At 43.4% G+C, this 11,910-nt stretch overlaps 2 long non-coding RNA genes across 2 annotated transcripts; both read left to right on the top strand.

Moving 5' to 3' along the window:
* The first annotated feature begins 1,154 nt into the window (after nt 1-1,154).
* On the top strand, nt 1,155-2,389 carry LOC115356814 (uncharacterized). The gene is made up of 3 exons (XR_003928020.1): nt 1,155-1,358; nt 1,663-2,080; nt 2,201-2,389. It is a non-coding gene; the product is annotated as an uncharacterized LOC115356814 (long non-coding RNA).
* Nucleotides 2,390-8,910: 6,521 nt separating this feature from the next.
* On the top strand, nt 8,911-11,910 carry LOC115356815 (uncharacterized). The gene is made up of 3 exons (XR_003928021.1): nt 8,911-9,755; nt 9,983-10,160; nt 11,693-11,910. It is a non-coding gene; the product is annotated as an uncharacterized LOC115356815 (long non-coding RNA).

Below are 11,910 nucleotides of genomic sequence, written 5' to 3'. Positions count from 1 at the left end.
AAATTAATGCTTTGAACTTGTCGTTTCAATGTATATGATGAATTAACGCGCAGTGAGGTCCGTGGCTGGGTAGGCAGGATCAGCCAGAGCTTAAATCACATAGAGCATGCATACACAAATATATATATTAAGGAGAGCTCAATAGCAACAACAATTAAGCAATAAGCCCCTTGAAGCCGTGGGCTACAGTGATTTTATAACCCAGCCCCTCCGCCGTTGTAAAGTCACTGGAAGTCACGGCTCCAAGGGGCTTATTGCTTTTATAAAACAGTTGCCCTCCATATAGCCCATAAAATAAACACACAAGGAAAAGGTCAAGGATTTATTGGTAACAATGCAACAATAAAACTGAGAACTATTCATTCTTCCACCAAGCAAGACAGAGTGGACAGAACGGTTGCCAAGCAACACAGACGCACAGATCGCTTTGTCATCTAGCGCCAGCATCATGTCACATCAGGCTATCCTGGCTCGTTAATGTTGAATTGGATATTTCCATTGAGAGTGCAACTGTTAAAATAGGGTTCAATGATGTTTGGACTCCTCTTTGCAGGGACGGTGGCGAGCGTTTCGCGACACAAACCACACTTTAGCCTAAAAAGCTAAGGAGAGAGAGGCTTTTAAATCTCCCTGTTAGCTTTTACCTTTTGGTTGTGTGCCCTGATGTGGAGTCTGAGCTGCTCCTCCAGCGCTGTGTCTGTGTCTGTCCGGCTCTTCCCGAAGGCAAACATATTCTTCTGGGTGACACTGGCAGCTACTCACCCCTGGACCAGCCCTCCACGGGGACGGAAGCGGCCTCCCCGGCCCCTGCCACGGTCTCGTCTGAGCACAAACACAAACACAGCACCATCACATCATGTTCAGACACACGGACACCAGTGAACCAGAGCGATGCCTTCATGTCTCAACCTATGAGCTACTGCATCTCATCCTGTCGGCGCCGACATCGCCGGTGTAAGAGGGATGCTAGCTACAGCCCTTGTCTTTGGATAACACTGCATATTTACAATGCTGTGGAGAAATAAGTGTAACGCTGCAGGGGGAAATACCTCATTGCGTACGACATGCTGCCACCGTGCCGCGCGTTGTCTCCTCTGCTAACGCAAGATACAGCTTCCGGTGTACAAGGAAGTGACGTAGGGGAACCGGCGGCGTGGACTACAAAATAAAACCCTCTGATGATGACGTGTCTGACTGGCTCCTTCACACAGGTGGGCTAGGCCCACTGTCCCGCCCACAGTCAGGTATAAAGGTGCAGCTGTACTTGCTGTGATTTTGATTGTTGTTTATTAGCTTGTTGTTTTTAGCTTGTTGTCTGTTTTTGCTGCAGATACAATGGCTGAGCACAATGAGACGAGGTAAGACTTTGTTATTTCTTATCCCTTGTGTCTTTTACACCACTACAACCGCGGCTGATGTCCTCTCAGCAGGCATCATATTCACAATCTGACTTGCTCATTTGTGTCGACGAAGACACGTTCTGTCTTAATGGCGATCGCATGGCGGCACACAAGCAGCCTGGTCTTCCGGCAGCCCCCCTCGGCAGCACGTCATGTCCAGCCAGTATTTGAGCTATATCCATTCCTTTTTATTTTTTTTGTTATTTGACACTGCCATAATGGTTTATTTTGTTTTTTTTTTATTATTTTTGTCTTATTACAGGCGTCATACTGGTCGGCTCCGGCAGCCGGGGGAAGACGAAGCTGTCTGGCCCAGGGAGATTTTGATTCGGAACCGTGCTGCCGATTCCGATAACACGTTTACAAATAACCAGGAGGCAGCTCATCAAGTTAACAGTCACATTCAACTTACAGTCATGCCCTCCACGGCTCCTGGGCGCTGAAAATGCTGAAACACCATGACCGCCTCCAGGTAATAGCGGTACATGGTCTTTTCATTTTCGGTGATGGGCTGGTTGGTGATCAACTTCCCATAGAGGTTCAGGAAGTCTTTTTTTGCAACTTGCAAAATCTCCTGGCACTTCCTGACAGACTTCATGCCGCCGACAAAATGATCCCATCTAAATCACAGAAAAGAGACATGATATATGCCCGCATGCATGACGGGACACCACCAGTAGGTAAGATATGTATAGTTATACTGTTTTATTTGAATGTGTGAGCATTTAAAGTGACCAATAATGGATATTCTATGGATATTATGCACAAACACTTGAAAAACCATGTTCACTGATGTACAGATGCCCAAAGATGGAAGAGGAGGATGAAGATCCCTCGGGCAGTCTTCCCTTCCCCTTCTCCTTCCCCTTCTACTTTCCCTTCCCCTTCTACTTTCCCCTTCCCCTTCTCCTTAGGTCTGCGCACCAGCAGCATCCTCATCCTCATGAGAATAAGAATGAGGATGCCGAGTCCACCTCATTAGTCCTCCATGTTGTTTTTGAAAAAATAAAATATATAAAAAAAAAATAAAAAAAAAAACCCTCCACATGGACTCTGCCTTGACGTGGCGTGGGGGCTTACGTGCCTCGGTGATCACTTGGGCACAACCAAAGAGTCCACAACACTGTGACACCAAGCACCACATACTTGCTTTCTTCAATTTTTGGTGAAATCTCCCCTTTGCAGCAAGGACAAGCTTTTCCTTCTGTCCCAGACTGAGAGCTCACTGTGCAGCAGCTCGTGTGGTCAACATTTGCTTTAGCGGAGGACATTCGCCAGGTCAGTCATTTGCCACATGTTGTACCTGATATTTAATGCTAGCAAGGTCTCATGTCAATGAGCCTTGGCTCAGTGGAAATGCTGAATTCTGACCTTTCCACAAACACCAAGCTTGTTTATTTCTGACTTTCTGGGCCCAAACTTCACCTGGGAGAGCTGACTCAATTCTCGAACATTTCAGTAATGCTTCCTGTGTTATTTGCCCTGTTGCTACTTCAAATGAAACTTGTCATACAGCAAATGAAAGGTTAAAAGCTCCCCTTTGCAGCAAGGACAAGCTTTTCCTTCTGTGGCATGACACAATTCACAATCTGTTTATACAACTATATACATAAAGAGGGGAAACCTCCTCAAATGTAAAGTCCCTTTTCTACTCAATGCACACAGACTTTACAGTGACCTTGTGACCTTTTGTCTGTCTTTTACTCTGCTACATGTGCAGAGAGTCATTGCACTGAATTTGTGTTTAATCACAGAGAAAAAGTACATGGAGGTCACTGACTCCCTTTAAATCAATGTAATAAGTTATGTCTGGCCTGACAAAGTCCCCATTACTAATGAAAACCCTTGGGTGAGAATATTTCGCCTCCAGAAATCAGGATATGACCAGTCAATGTGCTATCTAGACACTGACCACTAGGTGGTACATGAAACCTCTGAAACTCTCTGCTGCTCTGATTTTAAACATTCCAGGTTTAAATTTTAAAAATTAGACTAAAACCAAACAGATTTAGTCTCATGGAAGGTGTTCAAACACCTTGAGGTTAAAGCCAGGTGTGCTGAAATCTTAATGGGCCCATCAACATGTAAATACAGTAGAGGGGGGATGTGGGGTGGCTGCTAATGGATCTAATCAAGGACAAAGAGACCATGAATATGGAAAAGCAGAAGAGGGGAAGTGCAAATTGTCTGAAAAAATGCAATTTCAGTCAGCCAATCTGGACAAAATTTTTGCTTCATTCCTGCTGCTTCAATCACAGAGGTGTATTTTCAAGTTTGTAGAATGTTGGAACAAATTCTATCTGAAAACACTACTTGTGACCTTCTGTCTGTCCTTTACTGTTAAATATCAGGTCCAACATATGTCCAATTACAGACATTCCCAATGGCCTCCAGGATGGTGATATCTGGAGGCTATTCACCAAATGTGCTGCGTGAGACTCAGACTTTCACAAAAAGAGTGTGACAGAAGGAAAAGCTTGTCATTGCTGTCAAGGGGAGATTTTAAGCTTTCATTTGCTCTATGTCAAGTGTGATGTACATGTGCAGAGTCACTGCAGTGAACATGTTTAGTCACACAAACTACATGAGTGAACACTGAGTCCCTTTACTGCAGTAAAATGATTTATTTATTTCAGACTGTACAAAGAGACCAACACTAATAAGAGCCCTTCAGTGAAAATATCACATTAGTTAAAGTAAATAACACACACACACACACACACACACACACACACACACACACAGCTACTTCTTCATGCCTGAAACCTCTGTCCTTGTAAGGTGTTTTTTTTTAGAATGTTTACATTTAAATACAATAAGATAAAAATCAGTATATTTCAATAGATAAAATACCTGAATCGAAAAAATACCTTCAATAGATAAAATATCTGAAAACACTACTTGTGACCTTCTGTATTTTGATGTGCTAGATGTTGAGATTGTATTTAATCATGCAAAGTAGATGAGTGATCACTGAGTCCCTTTATTTCAGTAAAATGATTTATTTCAGACAGAACACATACTGTACAATTGCAAATAAATTTGGTGCAGTGGGTATATCAGTTTAAGTAAAAAAAAAAGTAATGAAAAATTGATTAAAAATCAAGTTAGGGTGAAGCCTTTGTAGTCGCGCTTAAGCTCAGTGTCACTATTCTCCTCATCCCAGGTGGTTTTCCGGTACTGGGCCACACACCCTGGGCCTGAAGATGTTTTTAATGACACTAATGCAGAGTCCGAGCCACCAGGCAGCCAAACATTGACATGGGCAGAAATAACTCTTGGACTTCACTCATCCAGCCAGTCCAGATCCAGGCCTTCTCCTCGGTGCGATTTCCTGTTCAGGATCACATCTAAGTTCACTCCATCGGCGTTCAGCAAAACGTGAACTGGCTTCAAGTTGGGTTTCTTGGAGGAGTGATTGATTCTCCTTCCAACGGTGTCCAGGTTCGCCCTTCTGATGCTTGGATCACGTTGCCGTGGTAATCACAGACTATCTCCCCTTTGACAAATCTGCGATCCGCAATCACTCCTGTCAACAAAGAGAAGATGAAACTTTGAGTTATATGTGAATAGCTAGAAACAATACAGGCTGTTCTGGGTGTTAAAATGCTCAAAATGTGTTGACATTTTCTCTCCTTGCAATGAAAATACCACGACTTACCTTTCCCTTTGTCTCCACCAAAGTCTTTGATGGAGAGGCCCTTCCAGACTTCATGCCACTGACAAAATGATCCCATCTAAATCACAGAAAAGAGACATGATATTAAACACTGAGAATTGTATTAATAGTAGTAGTAGGAGCAGCAGTAGTAGTGAACTGTAGCATTAGTAATGATGGGTAATGCAGTGTGAACAGTGGAGCCATTTACCTTGTTTGGACGGCTACCCGGGTGTGCGACCTGGTACCAACAGAGGTTCCAGCAGAGGTACGAGCAGAGGTGGATTCACCTGCAGAGCCTGCCATGTCATGCTCGTGGGGCTGGTTAGCCACAAAACACCCCCTCTGCAGCAGCTCCCTCATCATGCGGTAACGGCTGGCTTTGTCAGGGATGACCTCACTGAGTTCTTTGTAGTCCCACATCCTCCCTGCTTTGGCCCAATCCTTAAAGGATTTCTTGGCTTCCTTCACCGCAGCGTCTCTCTCCTCTGGATCGCTCTGTTTCATACACACCCGAGCCAGGTGTACTGGTAGGTTTTCCTGAGGCTTGAAGCACTTCAGACAGTGCACAATGTTGCACTCAGGAGTCCTGAAGGATAATGAGAAAAACACAGTAATTAAATTCTCATTCAATTTGGTGCATGAAAGGTAGAAATTCAGCCAAACTGTCTGGAGGTGGGAGACAGTCAAATAAGAGAAATTTCACCAAACAAATGGAAAGCAGTGGTACAGGTTTCAAGCCTCCAGTAAAAGACACAAGGGATAAGGAATAACAAAGACTTACCTTTTCTCATTCTGGTCAGCCATTGTCTATGCAGCAAAAAGCAGCAAAAACAGACAACAAGCAAAAAAAGAAAAAAAACAACAAGCAAGAAAACAACAAGCCAAAAACAACAACAACAACCAAAATCACAGCAAGTACAGTTGTGAATATTGTGTCTGGTAAGAAACACAATGTGGAGCAGTGGATTTACCTCCTGCCTTTATACCTGACTGTGGGCGGGACAGTGGGTGTAGCCCACCTGTGTGAAGGAGCCAATCAGACAAGTGTGGGTGTCTCTGTGAGGGAGAGTGATGGTGGGGGGGAGTACCTCAAACACAGTACCTAATTTTTTAAGATTTATATCTAAAAAATATTTAAAAAAAAAAAACAGAATAAATGAATTAAATAAATAAATGAAATTAAAAAACAGCTTAAAAAATCCCAAACTCTGTCTTTGATGAAAGTCTGTTTTCAACAAATTCTATCTGAAAACACTACTTGTGACCTTCTGTATTTTAATGTGCTAGATGTTGAGATTGTATTTAATCATGCAAAGTAGATGAGTGACCACTGAGTCCCCTTTTTCAGTAAAAATATTTACTCCAGACTGTACAAATACTCCATTCCAAATAAAATTCCTGCAGTGAGTATGTCCCAACAGTTTATGTAGAGAAATTTATCTGAGAAACAGCTTAAAACATCCCACACACTGTCTCTGTTTTGGGGAAAGTCTGCACCCATATTACCACAGTTGGTGAAAAAGACGAAAACCTCCACATTTGGCCACGTATCACAAAGTCATCTTTTTAACAGCACAAGTTATAAAAGCCACATCTTTAAAGAGATTTGATGATATTTTTAAACATTCCAGCTTTAAACTTTAAAAATTAGACTGAAACCAAACAGATTTAGTCTCATGGAAGGTGTTCAAACACCTTGAGGTTAAAGCCAGGTGTGCTGAAATCTTAATGGGCCCATCAACATGTAAATACAGTAGAGGGGGGATGTGGGTTGGCTGCTAATGGATCTAATCAAGGACAAAGAGACCATGAATATGGAAAAGCAGAAGAGGGGAAGTGCAAATTGTCTGAAAAAATGCAATTTCAGTCAGCCAATCTGGACAAAATTTTTGCTTCATTCCTGCTGCTTCAATCACAGAGGTGTATTTTCAAGTTTGTAGAATGTTGGAACAAATTCTATCTGAAAACACTACTTGTGACCTTCTGTCTGTCCTTTACTGTTAAATATCAGGTCCAACATATGTCCAATTACAGACATTCCCAATGGCCTCCAGGATGGTGATATCTGGAGGCTATTCACCAAATGTGCTGCGTGAGACTCAGACTTTCACAAAAAGAGTGTGACAGAAGGAAAAGCTTGTCATTGCTGTAAAGGGGAGATTTTAAGCTTTCATTTGCTCTATGTCAAGTGTGATGTACATGTGCAGAGTCACTGCAGTGAACATGTTTAGTCACACAAACTACATGAGTGAACACTGAGCCCCTTTATTGCAGTAAAATGATTTATTTATTTCCGACTGTACAAAGAGCCCAACACTAATAAGAGCCCTTCAGTGAAAATATCACATTAGTTAAAGTAAATAACACACACACACACACACACACACACACACACACACACACACACACACACACACACACAGCTACTTCTTCATGCCTGAAACCTCAGCATGTCAGTAAGATGTCTTCAGAGAGGCAGCCAGAGTCTGACAGAGAGCTGCTCTGTCCTGCTGACATGTTCTACATGTAATTGACAGCTTTACTGTGCACACAGGTTCAAGTTAAAGCACCATGACTTCATTGTCTGCAGTACAGAAAATCACAAATCATACAGTATTTACAGTCAATGTGCTATCTAGACACTGACCACTAGGTGGTACATGAAACCTCTGAAACTCTCTGCTGCTCTGATTTGAAATTCCAGGTTTAAACTTGAAAAATTAGACTAAAACCAAACAGATTTAGTCTCATGGAAGGTGTTCAAACACCTTGAGGTTAAAGCCAGGTGTGCTGAAATCTTAATGGGCCCATCAACATGTAAATACAGTAGAGGGGGGATGTGGGGTGGCTGCTAATGGATCTAATCAAGGACAAAGAGACCATGAATATGGAAAAGCAGAAGAGGGGAAGTGCAAATTGTCTGAAAAATTGCAATTTCAGTCAGCCAATCTGAACAAAATCTTTGCTTCATTCCTGCTGCTTCAATCACAGAGGTGTATTTTCAAGTTTGTAGAATGTTGGAACAAATTCTATCTGAAAACACTACTTGTGACCTTCTGTCTGTCCTTTACTGTTAAATATCAGGTCCAACATATGTCCAATTACAGACATTCCCAATGGCCTCCAGGATGGTGATATCTGGAGGCTATTCACCAAATGTGCTGCGTGAGACTCAGACTTTCACAAAAAGAGTGTGACAGAAGGAAAAGCTTGTCATTGCATTGTGCATAAATAACAGGAGAGAATGTAACCAAGTTATTTTCACTTGTGAATTCAGTTTCACAGAAGTCAGCTCATTATTATGTCTGTAAGATGTGTTAAGAGAGGCAGCCACAGTCTGACGCAGACCTGCTCTGTAATGCTGACATGTTCTACATGTATATAAAAAGGCCAATTTTAATCAGACAAATGTAGAATTTTGTGACAAATTCTATCTGAAAACACTACTTGTGACCTTCTGTATTTTGATGTGCTAGATGTTGAGATTGTATTTAATCATGCAAAGTAGATGAGTGATCACTGAGTCCCTTTATTTGAAGAAAAAGATTTATTTCATAAAGAACCAACATATCAGGACTAGCCATGAGACAGTGTACTCATTCTACTGTGTTTTACAGCCTGTCTCCAGACGATTCAGATGGAAGGGGAAATCTGCCTGAAAAGGTCCTGCCAAAAAGGCAATTTTCTACTTTTTTGGAGAACTTTCCGGTCACTCTGGATGGATCAGCAGCACCTGCTAAAAAGAGGAAGGAAGCAGGTTTTCCTGTGATGGACTGGCGACCTGTCCACGGTGTTTCACTGCCTTCGCCCTATGTGCGCTGGGATAGGCTACAGCACCCCCCCGCGACCCTAGTGAGGATAAGCGGTTTAGAAGATGAATGAATGAATGAATGAAGCAGGTTTTCCAGCCAAGAAGTCCGAAGGGCCGCAGAGACACAGGCGGTCAAAAACTTCACTCCCGCCCAGAAGGAAAAAGTTGCCCGATACATGGCACACACGGTTCCGAATCAAAATCTGGAGGAGTCCCTGGGCCAGACAGCTTCGTCTTCCCCCGGCTGCCGGAGCCGACCAGTATGACGCCTGTAATAAGACAAAAAAAAAAAAAAAAAAAACAAAATAAACCATTATGGCAGTGTCAAATAACAAAAAAAATAAAAAGGAATGGATATAGCTCAAATACTGGCTGGACATGACGTGCTGCCGAGGGGGGCTGCCGGAAGACCAGGCTGCTTGTGTGCCGCCATGCGATCGCCATTAAGACAGAACGTGTCTTCGTCGACACAAATGAGCAAGTCAGATTGTGAATATGATGCCTGCTGAGAGGACATCAGCCGCGGTTGTAGTGGTGTAAAAGACACAAGGGATAAGAAATAACAAAGTCTTACCTCGTCTCATTGTGCTCAGCCATTGTATCTGCAGCAAAAACAGACAACAAGCTAAAAACAACAAGCTAATAAACAACAATCAAAATCACAGCAAGTACAGCTGCACCTTTATACCTGACTGTGGGCGGGACAGTGGGCCTAGCCCACCTGTGTGAAGGAGCCAGTCAGACACGTCATCATCAGAGGGTTTTATTTTGTAGTCCACGCCGCCGGTTCCCCTACGTCACTTCCTTGTACACCGGAAGCTGTATCTTGCGTTAGCAGAGGAGACAACGCGCGGCACGGTGGCAGCATGTCGTACGCAATGAGGTATTTCCCCCTGCAGCGTTACACTTATTTCTCCACAGCATTGTAAATATGCAGTGTTATCCAAAGACAAGGGCTGTAGCTAGCATCCCTCTTACACCGGCGATGTCGGCGCCGACAGGATGAGATGCAGTAGCTCATAGGTTGAGACATGAAGGCATCGCTCTGGTTCACTGGTGTCCGTGTGTCTGAACATGATGTGATGGTGCTGTGTTTGTGTTTGTGCTCAGACGAGACCGTGGCAGGGGCCGGGGAGGCCGCTTCCGTCCCCGTGGAGGGCTGGTCCAGGGGTGAGTAGCTGCCAGTGTCACCCAGAAGAATATGTTTGCCTTCGGGAAGAGCCGGACAGACACAGACACAGCGCTGGAGGAGCAGCTCAGACTCCACATCAGGGCACACAACCAAAAGGTAAAAGCTAACAGGGAGATTTAAAAGCCTCTCTCTCCTTAGCTTTTTAGGCTAAAGTGTGGTTTGTGTCGCGAAACGCTCGCCACCGTCCCTGCAAAGAGGAGTCCAAACATCATTGAACCCTATTTTAACAGTTGCACTCTCAATGGAAATATCCAATTCAACATTAACGAGCCAGGATAGCCTGATGTGACATGATGCTGGCGCTAGATGACAAAGCGATCTGTGCGTCTGTGTTGCTTGGCAACCGTTCTGTCCACTCTGTCTTGCTTGGTGGAAGAATGAATAGTTCTCAGTTTTATTGTTGCATTGTTACCAATAAATCCTTGACCTTTTCCTTGTGTGTTTATTTTATGGGCTATATGGAGGGCAACTGTTTTATAAAAGCAATAAGCCCCTTGGAGCCGTGACTTCCAGTGACTTTACAACGGCGGAGGGGCTGGGTTATAAAATCACTGTAGCCCACGGCTTCAAGGGGCTTATTGCTTAATTGTTGTTGCTATTGAGCTCTCCTTAATATATATATTTGTGTATGCATGCTCTATGTGATTTAAGCTCTGGCTGATCCTGCCTACCCAGCCACGGACCTCACTGCGCGTTAATTCATCATATACATTGAAACGACAAGTTCAAAGCATTAATTTTAAAGACACCTCAATCGAGGTGATGGATTTGTCAGAGTTAGCGGGAATGAGCCAAATGTCTTTTTATTTTTATACCGTAAGTGTTGCAGTATAGGGGCATGGATGAGGTGCACGGAGGATTTTGGTTGTCTTTAACGGCTGTTTCAAGGATTTCAAGTTTGTTAAGGAGATTATTTTGGGCCCAATTCAATGTAATAGGACTGTACAGATTTTCAAAGTGTTTCTGCCATATTTCACCATTTTGAATAGCCAATTCTTCCTTGTGTGCTTTGCTGAAAGAGTGCCATTTTTTCCAAAAATTATTTGAGTCAATGGACTCTTGTTCATGCTGTTTCTTTTTAGTTTTCAGTGTTTTTCTATATCATTTCAATGTTTCCCAGTATTGGAGGTGGAGCTCAGGGTTGTCAGGTTGTCTGTGTTTTTGATTTGATAGGTTTCTGAGTGTTTTTCTCAGATACCTGCAGCTTGTGTCAAACCACTTTTCATTGGCTGATTTTTTTTTTTTTTTTTTGGTCCGTGATGATAAGACTTTTTCAGATTGGACAGATCTGCTGCGTTGTCAGATATGTTGTTAATGTCCTGAATGGCCTGACTCAGGCCGTCATTACTGTGGGGATACGAGGTGGAAAGAAAAAGGTCTAATTGAGATTGAATTGTTTGATGTCTGATTGCTTTCTGGTAGTTATCTTTGCTATTGGTTGTCCATCTGTAGGGCTGTTTTAAGTGGTTCAGTTTGCTGGGCTCTGTTATATGAGGGTCTGTTGGTGTCTTTCTAATGTATAGGCTGATTTTACTGTGGTCGGATAGGGGTGTTAGGGGGCTGACGGTGAATGCTCTTAAACAGAAGGGGTCTAGGTCTGTAATACTATAATCTACTTTGTTCCAAAGCTGAATCTCTGCATTGGTTCAACGGCGCCAGGCTGGATGTAACCTGCAGCACATCACCTGGTCTGAGGGGGGCGCTGCTCCATTCAAACATCATAACCCTGAAACAGCTGGTGGATGCAGTGGGGCCGGCGCTGAGGGACGCCCAGGCCCTGGGCTCTCTACTAGGAATGAGGTCTGTCCGGGTGGCACAGAGGACCCTGGAGCTGCAGACCAAAAGG

Source organism: Myripristis murdjan, unplaced genomic scaffold (assembly GCF_902150065.1).
Source record: "Myripristis murdjan unplaced genomic scaffold, fMyrMur1.1, whole genome shotgun sequence".
Lineage (NCBI taxonomy): Eukaryota > Metazoa > Chordata > Actinopteri > Holocentriformes > Holocentridae > Myripristis > Myripristis murdjan.
This window is presented reverse-complemented; position numbering and strand designations above follow the sequence as displayed.